At 46.5% G+C, this 11309-nt stretch overlaps 1 long non-coding RNA gene across 2 annotated transcripts; it reads left to right on the top strand.

The window, feature by feature from the left end:
- The first annotated feature begins 937 nt into the window (after positions 1-937).
- On the top strand, positions 938-10932 carry LOC123609339. 2 transcript variants are annotated; one of them, XR_006717762.1, is made up of 4 exons: positions 938-2035; positions 2237-2458; positions 3169-3180; positions 10794-10932. It is a non-coding gene; the product is annotated as an uncharacterized LOC123609339 (long non-coding RNA). The 2 variants fall into 2 exon arrangements; XR_006717761.1 differs by having other exon boundaries at positions 938-2458.
- The last annotated feature ends 377 nt before the right edge of the window (positions 10933-11309 follow it).

Here is an 11309-nt window from a genome sequence, read left to right as displayed (position 1 = left end):
GGCACGTGGGTCCTTCCAGAGCTAACGCTAGTTGTTTGGGTGGCTTTTATAGATCATTTAACCACAATACCTCGCCTGAAAAAGGCAGCCTTTTAGCACTTTGGTAGATTAGAGTTTAATTTATAGTTAGCCAGGCTTTAAGTTTCTGGTTAAAAAGCTGCCATTACGTCAAGACTTCCGTTCATACGTCAGATTCACATTTCTGCCTGCTGCACAGAATGAAAGGGGGTGGAGAATCAGAAAATGTTAGGAATTGTGGGAAAACAGTGCTTACTACTGTTCGTACGTGTTAACTGTGACTTGATTTACACACACTGAATTGGAATGTTGTGTATATGTTTTTTATTTAATGATGAGAAAGGGCAGAAATATTTTTCCAAAGTCTGCTCAACGGAACTGCCCAGTGGGGTTGTCCTGGCTCAGAGCTAAGCCTGTGACCAGCAGGTGCCACTCATGCCGTCATGTGTCATACACAAGCATGTTTTCTGGAATTGCAGAAATTAAAAACAGGCTATGAGGCCGACTGCAAGCCTACTTGAAAGGAATCTGGACCAATTAGTGGGAAGTGTCCTTATTACCAAGATGGCTCAACTATTACCCCGATGGGTTTTTTGTTTTTTTGTTTTTTTCCCTTGCCTTTCTGTACCTAATACCTAGAAGAGCCTTTCATGGCCAAGAAAATTCATTAACTTGCTTTCTGACTCTAGATCTCCTTTCCCTCTACTTGTGCCTTTCAGAGGGTGGGATCTCCTATATCAGAATTATGTAGAACACTGGGTAAAAACGAATTCCTGGGTGCACCCGAGACATATTTTCTTAAAAAAAAATTTTTTTTCAATGTTTATTTTTGAGAGACAGAGCATGAGCAGGGGGAGGGGCAGAGGGAGAGGGAGACACAATCCAAAGCAGGCTCCAGGCTCTGAGCTGTCAGCAGAGCCCGATGCGGGGCTCGAACTCACGAACTGTGAGAACATAGGACTGAGTCGAAGTCAGACGCTCAGCCGACTAAGCCACCCAGGGACCCCATAAGACATTTTCCTAGTCTCAGAGCTGGACCTGTATTTTTAAGTTAAATACCCGCAATTTTAAAAAACTCCCTTAACTCCTCTTCAGACACTTTCAATCAGAAACAATCATAGGAGACATAGTAGAGGATTTATCATAGTATTTGACCTGTAAGTGCAATTAAGAGGAGGTAGATCCGGGCTGTGTGAGGTGCTGGAGCCTAAAATCCACGGTGCGGGCTGTTGGGGAGGGACAATGAGTGTGAAGTGGGGGACACGGGAACAGACTGGAACCTGCAAAATGGGGCCGTGAGGACACTTGTGTCAGTCTCACTACCTTCAGATGTCCAACTTCAGTGATGGGGACAAGGGACTGGGCTAAACGCTCACCTGGCCCAGCAGCTGGGGAAAGCTAGAATGAGTCAGACAAGAGCTGACGGTGCTGAGCCCAGGTGCTGCCCAGGCCCCCGGAGGTGGACACAAAGCAGGATGGCCATCGCCTCACGTCTCTCACCTGCCAGCCCTCCAGAGTTCCCAGCAGCAGGCCGCACCTAAACTGGGAAGGAGCTTCCGGTTCCTTCCCAAGTTGTTGCTTGTACAGAGGGGGTGGCGGCTGTGTCCGTGGACAATCCGGACTGCTGGGGGAGGCTGAAGGCAAGGTGAGCTGGAGGTACAGAACCTCCTCACAGCCTTGTGTTCTGCTCATTAGCTTGACTTCCACCAGAACAGAGGTTATGAAACTGGTTTGAAGGGAGTTTCACCCACAGGTCACTGGGGTTTGTCTGTTAACATCCTGGGGCTTATTTTCTCTCTTCGATGGGGAAGCGCTCACAGTGTGTACAGTTTGGAGGTGGTGAGTCTGGGATGTCCAAAGAAGGGAGAGGCCCTGACTGTGCAGGCCATGATCCCCCTCTGCATGGGTGCCTAGTGTCTTTGTCCTGAAGATGCTTCACAGACATGTGCTTTCTTCTACCCTCCAGGAGGAGATCAGCTGTCCGTGTGGCTCTCCCTGGTCTGAGTGGCTCCTTGGAGTATGGAATCAACTTTGAAAAGTATTTTTCTGTGATGGGAAAACCTCCATTCAAAGCACAACATGGGGTGTGGATTGATATCCATGGGCTGATTTAGGAAGTATAGGTGATCTAGAGTGTGATCTCCTACCACTTTGTCCTCAAGCAGACCCACAACCTGTGCCTTTTCTGCAGTAAAGTTGGCTGTTGCCTTTTCTGCAGGGAGTTGGCTGTGGTCCAGGGAGGAGGTCGGACCCAGGTTCTTCAACGGAGATCCGATCTGCATCAGTCACTCTCTCAGGGGCCGCCAGATGGCAGTGTTGGCCTGCCCAGTCTAAGCCACCCTGCCATAGAAGATCTGATCTGCAAAGAAGCAGGTTGCTGGCCTGTGCTCTGCCAGTGCACAGACTTTGCTGAGTCTGTGGGATGAACCCAGCAAAATTGGTAGGAGTCTACTAAAAGGGATAAACCAGAAGGTTGGTAGGTAGTAAGCTCTGCCGGAGGTCTTGTGTGTGTATGGGAGGGGGAGGAATGTTTCAGGGAGAGAGAAGGGGGGAGAAGGGTTGTGGTTTGGAGAGACAAAAATCAGAACACAGAATTCCTCTGGAAACAGATTTATGGGGTGACTGGTGAAATTTCTTATGGTGACCAGGTGACTGGCTGCAGAAGTGAGATTAAGACTCAATGTTCATTTCATTCTGATTTCTCACTCTCTGGGTTTTCTTTGTTTTCTGCCACCAGCGAGTCCTCTTGTGTCTTGTACTTCAGCAAATTCCTTTCAAATGAACATTGATGTTATGATGATCTAAGGACTCAAGTCTATAAATGCCGTTGAAATTCTTGGTTGAGGATTTTGTAAGGATGCTGATAATAGAATTTTTCTACAAATTTTTCCACTTTGTCCTCAAGCAGACTTACAAGCTTGAGGAAGCTTGATCTTTGATTAGCAAAGTTCTAAGTTCAAAGTTCTAAGTTGCTTGCTTTGAGTAGTGTTCAACTACATCCCAAGAAAATGCAAGAGAAGACTTGCTTTTCTCACATTTAACTTAACGCCTTTGACTTAAAAGGAGTTGGTCTGTACTGCTTTCATTTAGGAGTAAATGTATTTTTCTTGTGTCTCACAGGTAATCCTGCCTTTTTTCTCTTTTGTTCAGAATAGAAATCACGTAAGTCCAAGAGAGACCTGCCCTAGAGGTAAAAGGAAAGTCTGTAATTATTTTATTTTTAAAAAAATTTTTAATGTTTATTTTTGAGAGAGAGAGAGAGAGAGAGAGAGAGAGTGAGCAGGGGTGGGGGAGGGGTAGAAAGAGAGGGAGACACAACTCAAAGCAGGCTCCAGGCTCCACACTCTGCACCGTGCCCGACGTGGGGCTTGAACTCACGAGCTATGGGATCATGACCGGAGCCGAAGGCAGACGCTTAACTGACTGAGCTGCCCAGGTGCCCCAGAAAGTCTGTAATTATAATGACTATTTCTTTAACCAAAGTTTGAATCATGCTATAATGTAGAATCTGACCAAAGATTTGAATTCAGGGCTGTCTTTGAAATATTAACAGTTGTAATAGACTTGTTAGGAGTCCCTATTTAATTTTGTTTTTCTTTCTAAATATTTCTTTTTAATTATTTATGTAAAAAAAATTTTAATGTTTATTCATTTTTGAGAGAGAGAGAGTGAGCATCAGCGGGGAAGGGGCAGAGAGAGAGGGAGACACAGATCTGAAGCAGGCTCCAGGCTCTGAGCTTGAACTCACGAACTGCTAGATCATGACCTGAGCCAAAGTCGGATGCTTAACTGACTGAGCCACCCAGGCACCCCTATTTTTAATTATTTCAAAAACTAAAACGGGATTCTGATTTTGTTTATGTCCTTGACTCTCTCAGATTGGCAGTTTTCATTTACTATTACAGTTGGTGGTTGAGAACCACAGGAGTGGCCTAGGAGGTAAGGACACTGCTGACCATCTGTGTAGTGCTGCTGCTTTCCCTGTCATTTACAATGTTAAGAAAAGTCATCTACAAACACGAAGATGTTGGTTAGCTTCTCAGGAAGCCATCCTGTTGGGCCTTACCAGCTCTGTTCTTACTGCTTCCTGAGAGCATTGCTATTTACGAATTCTCTAGAACCTTGTCAGGCATGGGGAAGACCTCCAGAAGACCTGCCAGCCATCTTGCTCCTGGACTCTGAGGCTCTGAAACCCGTACATGTCGTGAAGTATTCCCCATTTGGGGTTTCCCTGTGAAGCTCCTCAGAACTTTTCCTGAAAGCTAATTACAGTGACTCTAGTGAGGCCAGCATTTCTGAGGGGAAGATGTGGGCCTAGAGAAAGGCACAGAGGACAAGAACAGAGAGCCAGGGAGACCCTGGGTAGTGTTGAGGAGGCCATGTGATTTGCAACAATCCTTTCTGTAGGCTCTCAAGAGAATATAAATCAGCACGGGGCCAGTATTGATATATTATGAGAGCACAGACACCAAAATAGGATTTTTCTAAGAAATCAGAATTGGCTGATTTATGTTGTTTATTTAGGGGTGGGGTTAGGATATTTGTTCAGACACTCACTGTGTTCAGTTTATCCATTATTTCAGCAGTAGTTTTCAAGATCCTACCATGTCCCAGGCACTTTCTATGTCCCCTGGGGACATAGCTGTGAATAGGGATATGAAGTCCCTGCTCTCTTAAGGTAGAGCTCTCTTAAGTGTCTATGAGGAACACCAAAAGTGTGAGGTAACAGAGTAGGCAGGTGTCTACTTGAGAGGGTTGTGGAGAAGGTGACATGTGAGCTGAGACTTGGCAACAAGAACAAGCCAGGGATTTGAGAGTCTTGGGATGAGCTTGCAACACACATTTGTTTCCTAAACGCCAGCGGAGCACCATCTCTGTGCCAGGCCCTGGGGTCTAGCGCTGAACAGAATAGACTCCAGTCTTCCTCTCAAGAAGCTTGTGTTTTAATGGGGAAAATGAGACAACCGACACAACAGAAAGTGTATCTTGCAGAGTTAGAATAGTGTGTTGCAGTTACAAGGTGATGAGTGCTGGGGAGAGAAACAAAACAGGCAAAGGTCTTGCGGGGTCAGGGGGCAGTGCAGGTATCCGGGAAGGAGCTTCCTCCAGCTAAACAGAAAGGACACTCTACTTCTGATTCTTTCTGAGAAAGAAGCCATAGCTTGGTGATTCTTGTGTTGTGCCTCAGAAGGAGACGGAAGCCTTGACACTGAAGCCGCTCCTTGGCACTGAAACCACGGCTTCTTACTGTGCCATGCTGATAGCTGTCTTTGAGGAAAGGGCTAGAAGACGGTCTGTGTGGGGCTCATCAATTAGCAGCTCTGTTGCTGGTGGTGACATGCGGCACATCTGGGTAAATAAAAACCTGGTACAAGAGAGGGTGTTTTAGTTTCAAATTCCTTAAATAACCAACAGTTGGGAAATGGTTAGACAACTTATGAAATACTCATTACATGGGATATTATCCTGTCATTAAAAGCGGTACCTATGAAGTCCCTGTATGTAACATGGCAGAATATTAGGGCAGAACACTGACTGAAAATCAGCAGAATACGACATTGTTTGTGTGCCACAATTATGACTGTGTGGGAAAATGAAATCGTTAATGCAGCAGAGAAAGCACCCCGATGAATACAATGGGATAGCCCAATATGGGTGGGTATCGTTATAGACCTCTGTAATCGACTTTTATTATTTATTTTTAATTTTAGGACAAAGCTTTGTAATTCAGAATTCTAAATTTAACAACTCCTCTTCCCATTTTTTACAAGTAATTTCCACACCCACCCAAGGGCTCAAACTCATGACCAAAACTAAGAGTCCCACGGTCCACCTACCGAGCCAGCCAAGCACCCCACTCCTCTTCCCTTTTTGCCAAACTTCTCAAAATATTTTATTTTAATCGTAGATGCAGTATAGTAATCGACTTAATAGGAAAAAAAAAATCTAGGTGGTAGCTTGGCTTGAGTTGGTGAAAAATCAGGTTGTTTGACATAGTATCTCACTTTGAACCAGCCATAATGAAGTCGATAGATATACCTGAGCTTCTCCTAAGCAGTAAGAAATAAAGACTTGTTTTCATGAGCTGTGCCTCCATAAGCCACAAGTATTTTCAGGCAGTGTGTGGGGCAAGATTGGGAGAAGGGTTGCTCACTTGCTCACTGCAAAGGGCTGGTGCTGCCTACTGCATGGAAAGACTGTTGGACAGCTAGATGGGGGCTTGGGCAGAAGAGCAGTCTGACTTATCTGTTGAATTGTGGAACGGAAACCCCAGGCTTTTTAGACAGATGTGCACAAAGCCTCTGGGTTGTCTGGAGAAAACCACAGAAAATTCTGACTTTCCTTGAGTTTCATGAAGGTGAATGGAGTTTTAACCTTTATGCACATTACAAAATTCTAACAAGGCAAGTAATACTGAAGGGTGTAGAATTTCCCTCAGAAAAGACTGGTGTTAGGGAAAAATGACCAATGCCTTTCTTACTCCATTGGAAGTTTGGAATAATGTCACATTCCTTCTTACAGTTTTCACGAATTGGAGGGAAGCAATTACCAGGCAAAACTTATCAGGAAGTTTGGTGTAGGTTTGGAGGTATTTTTACTTTCATCCCTTTAATAAATTTACACTGTTCCATGTCCCTCGTAATTCTATAAGAAACATAATTTTGGAATTTTGCAGTAGATACAACCTAAGTGGCTGTTCAGTGGCTCAAAATGTACAGCCAGTTTGGAGCGAGGCCCTCCTGATACTTCAGCCCTCTTATTCTGACACTTCCCATTGCTGTGGGCATGGGTGCCGATGTGTTTGTCCTAAATTAAGTAATTTCCTAGAGGGCCAGATCTTATCTTTGTTTATCATCTGAAGTGACAGCATGCTTTGGTTTATTATGAAGTACAAGCTATTTTTTTCCTTGAATTCATCCTTTTTTCCATCCATTCATCCATGTATTTTATTATGGAACATTTCAAATGGACACAAAACAAGTTGAGAGACCAGTACAGTGAAACCCTATGTGCCCCTCACCCCCTTCAATAACTACTCGTGGCCAGCCTTATTTCGTTCCCTCCCACGCCCTAGATTATTTCGAAGCAAATCCCAGAAATCCTATAACTTCATCTGTAAATGTTTCAGCCCTCTAAAAGATAATGACCATATATTAAAGTACGATCACAGGGGCGCCTGGGTGGCGCAGTCGGTTAAGCGTCCGACTTCAGCCAGGTCACGATCTCGCGGTCCGTGGGTTCGAGCCCTGCGTCGGGCTCTGGGCTGATGGCTCAGAGCCTGGAGCCTGTTTCCGATTCTGTGTCTCCCTCTCTCTCTGCCCCTCCCCCGTTCATGCTCTGTCTCTCTTTCTCCCTCTCTCTCCCTCCCTCTCTCTCTCGAAAATAAATAAACATTAAAAAGTTTTTTAAGGGGCGCCTGGGTGGCGCAGTCGGTTGGGCGTCCGGCTTCAGCCAGGTCACGATCTCGCGGTCCGGGAGTTCGAGCCCCGCGTCGGGCTCTGGGCTGATGGCTCAGAGCCTGGAGCCTGTTTCCGATTCTGTGTCTCCCTCTCTCTCTGCCCCTCCCCCGTTCATGCTCTGTCTCTCTCTGTCCCGAAAATAAATAAACGTTGAAAAAAAAAAAAGAAAGTACAATCACAGTATTGCAATCATACCTTTGAAAATTAACTATGATCCTTTAATCAAATATCCAGTCTATGTTCAAATTTCCTCGATTGTCTCACAAGTTTCTATTTATAGTTCATTCAAGTCCGGAGCGAAATAAAGCAAGCTCTCTCTCTCTCTTTCCCTTGAAATTTCATTGTCAAAGAGTCCAGGTGGTTTGTCCCGCAGAGTTCCCTGCTTTCTGAACGTTACTGATTGCATTTCTGTAGTTTCTATAAGTGTCTTTTCTTGTAAATTGGTGGATTTAGAGGCTTGATCAAATTCAGTTCAATTTTTCACTAACAGAGCAAGAGATATTTATAGGAGTCTTACTAATTTGCTTAGATGAGCAAAGTAGACACGTTTCTGTTAAACAGCAGTGTACTGTGATAGGTACTTTTTGTGATATGATGTATATCTCACCGTATTAATGATTTTTCAGATAGGCTTCAGTTTCTGAAGCCAAAAGCCTTCATTAGATCATAGGTTTCAGACTCAGATGGCCTCCCCCTCAGGCAGGAGGATGCCTCTTTCCACATGGGGGGTGGAGAGGGTCGCCTCTTGGCTTCTGCAAGAGCAGCTGGGGGGGAGGGAGGGATGGGGATCTCATCTGCCAGGCCACTCCCCTAGGCTACAAGGTCTCAGCTTCTTCTTCAGGGCCGAGCCTTTCTGCCAAGGTTTTCGTTTTTTTGTTTTTAAATGTTTATTCATTTTTGAGAGAGAGCATGAGTGAGGATAGGGCAGAGAAAGAGGGGGACAGAGGATCCGAAGTAGGCTCTTGCTGAAAACAGCAAGCCCAATGCAGGGCTGGAACTCATGAACTGTGAGATCATGACCTGAGTGCATGTCAGATGCTCAATGGACTGAGCCACCCAGGCGCCCATTTTTTATTTTTCTTAACGTTTGTTCATTTTTGAGAGACAGAGTGCAAGTGGGGGTTGGGCAGAGAGAGAGGGAGACACAGAATGCAAAGCAGGCTCCAGGCTCTGAGCTGTCAGCACAGAGCCCGACGCGGGGCTCGAACTCATGACTTACAAATCATGACCTGAGCCGACTGAGCCACCCAGGTGCCCCTGTTTTTGTTTTGAAAAGGCAGTCTACTCTATCTCATTTCCCTGCTCTGTGTTAGTAATATAAATGTTGCTTTCTTCCTCAAATAGCAAACATCCCAGCCTCTTTGATCCACTTGCCTGCTTTGTGAGCCCTCTTACAATTCAGCCCCTGCATTCAACACCTTTATTTACGTGTTTTATTCATGGGGTGATAGTAATAATGCACTGTTAGTCTCATCGCCTCTCTGCCATTATCTCGATTCTCTCTGTGTTGGGACTATTTTTGGGAGAGTGCCTCAGTGACAGCTGTGGGACACATTTAACCTGCCAGCTGAAATGTCTTACAAAATGCCCTTCATGTTCCAGCTTATGTACATGGCTCGGCCCGGGCACAAATGGCACAGGGTAAGTGTGCCCGGTACCTCTTCTGGGAGGCTCAGGTGGTCCGGATTCCCTTTTAGAAACTTCAGAGTCAGGCTATTCGTAGTGATGACTCCTCATGCTCCAGCTGCCATGCCTGCTCCCTGCTGGCAGCGGGGACTCCGATCCCTGACTCCTTAAAAGGAAAGGTCTTGAGAAATGCTGCCCTGAGTCAGACTGTGGGCCGCACAGGCAGGAGCTTCTCTCTGAGAGTGGTGCCAGGGGAACGGCTCGTGGGGGCAAGAGGGTGTCCTCCAAGAGCATGGCCTCAAAATAGCCTGGCTGTCCTGAGCTTCCCCTGATAGCCTGCCATGAATCAAATACCCACAATCTATGCAAAGCTGTTGGAAACCTATTTATATTTTATGTTTGTGCCACACGAAGAGCAGTTGGATTGAAACTATCTTTCCCGAGGTGTTTTGTTCCCCCTTGTTTCCCTAAAACTGAAGTTGCGTCACCTCTGTGACCAGGGATCACATGGAACGTGACGAGTCACATCGATTTGTGAATGTGCCAGGGAAGGTGCAGCTAACATCGAGGGTGTTACGGACACCTTCCGTTGGTGTATTGTAGGGACCACAAGTTGCCTATGAGACATCAGTATGTGGGCAGAAACCAAGCATCTTGCTTTTGGGAGTAGATTCCATCTCAAAGAATTGTCCAGAAAAGGAAAAGCTTGTTTATCCCAGTTTCCTTCATGACTACACTCCAAAATCAGCTTCTATAGGGATGATATTCCAGGCAAATGTGGCCGATGGCCTGGGCAAGGCTACAGCCACCCTCCCTTTCTCTACTGGGCTACAGCTGTGACAAATGCATTGTGCCAGGAGGTCAAATTAGGGAGGACTTCAGGAAAAGTTCTAGGTTGGAGGCGAATTTATATGGATTTCCATCCAGAAAGAGAGCTCGGCTAACTCAGCAGCCTGGCTGGGTCTGGCCCCCAAGAGGAACTCACAATGTCCATTGAGCCCCTGGGTGTTTACAAGCTATCAGGTTAGAGTGGGTGTCCAGGCAATATTTGGGAACAGCTAACAGAAATTGGGCACTTACATGAAATAGGGCCCGAGGATTAAGGAGACTTGTATGCTCACGGGACAGTAGTGGGGTCAGTCCTGGAGCTCCTCTCAGGTTTGTACCTCCACCGGCCCCTCACGTGCTTGCCAGAGCAAGCCCTCGGAATCGTGGTCCAGCCACACGCACATTGAGGTGCCCTCTCCCACACTCACTTTTCTGGCAACACATGCTGCTTATTGTTGCCCAGAGACACCTGCAGGTTGCCGGATGTAGGCTCTGGGGTCCAATCCCATTACTTCCAAGCCGTGTGTGTCCTCTGGAGAAGTCTTCGACGAGGGGAAGCTGTGGTTTCCTCACCCCTGAAGGAGAGTACTATCAGTACTCCCTCCCAGTGCAGAGTAAACGTGTGTGAGTGCACAGCCCAGAGCCTGACACGTAGCACCTCCTCAGGAAATTGGCCTCGATGGGAGTCCTGCTCTTCAGAGGGGACTACCACGCACTCTGCTCCCACCTGCCTGGAAACTTTTAATTACCCTTCAGAGCCTTTGATTTTTGGCTCAAGAGTACCTCAGGGAAGCCATCTCTGACTCCCACCTGCCCTCCACCCCCACCTCCTAATTCACTGTCCTCTCTCCGCTTGTGCAGATTCTCTGCCGAGGGTAACTCCTCACTTGCTGTCCACCATCATCCCAGAAGGCAGAGACCTCATCTGCTTTGCACTCCTGGCTCCAGACCCATGTCCACCATTATTGCTTAATAAATATTGTTAAACTGGTTAATCATGTCAGTTGAGTAGTTTTTTTTTTTTCTTGATGTTTGTTTATTTTTATTTACTTATTTTTTTCAACGTTTATTTATTTTTGGGACAGAGAGAGACAGAGCATGAACGGGGGAGGGGCAGAGAGAGAGGGAGACACAGAATCGGAAACAGGCTCCAGGCTCTGAGCCATCAGCCCAGAGCCCGACGCGGGGCTCGAACTCACGGACCGCGAGATCGTGACCTGGCTGAAGTCGGACGCTTAACCGACTGCGCCACCCAGGCGCCCCAATGTTTGTTTATTTTTGAAAGACAGAGTGTGAGCAGGGGAAGGGAGGAGAGAGAGGAAGACACAGAATCCGCAGCAGGCTCCCGACTCAGACCCTGATGCCGGGCTTGAACTC

Source organism: Leopardus geoffroyi, chromosome B2, assembly GCF_018350155.1.
Source record: "Leopardus geoffroyi isolate Oge1 chromosome B2, O.geoffroyi_Oge1_pat1.0, whole genome shotgun sequence".
In the NCBI taxonomy this organism is placed as follows: Eukaryota; Metazoa; Chordata; class Mammalia; order Carnivora; family Felidae; genus Leopardus; species Leopardus geoffroyi.
The sequence above is the reverse complement of the archived record's forward strand: the minus strand, read 5'-3'. Positions and strand labels throughout refer to the sequence as shown.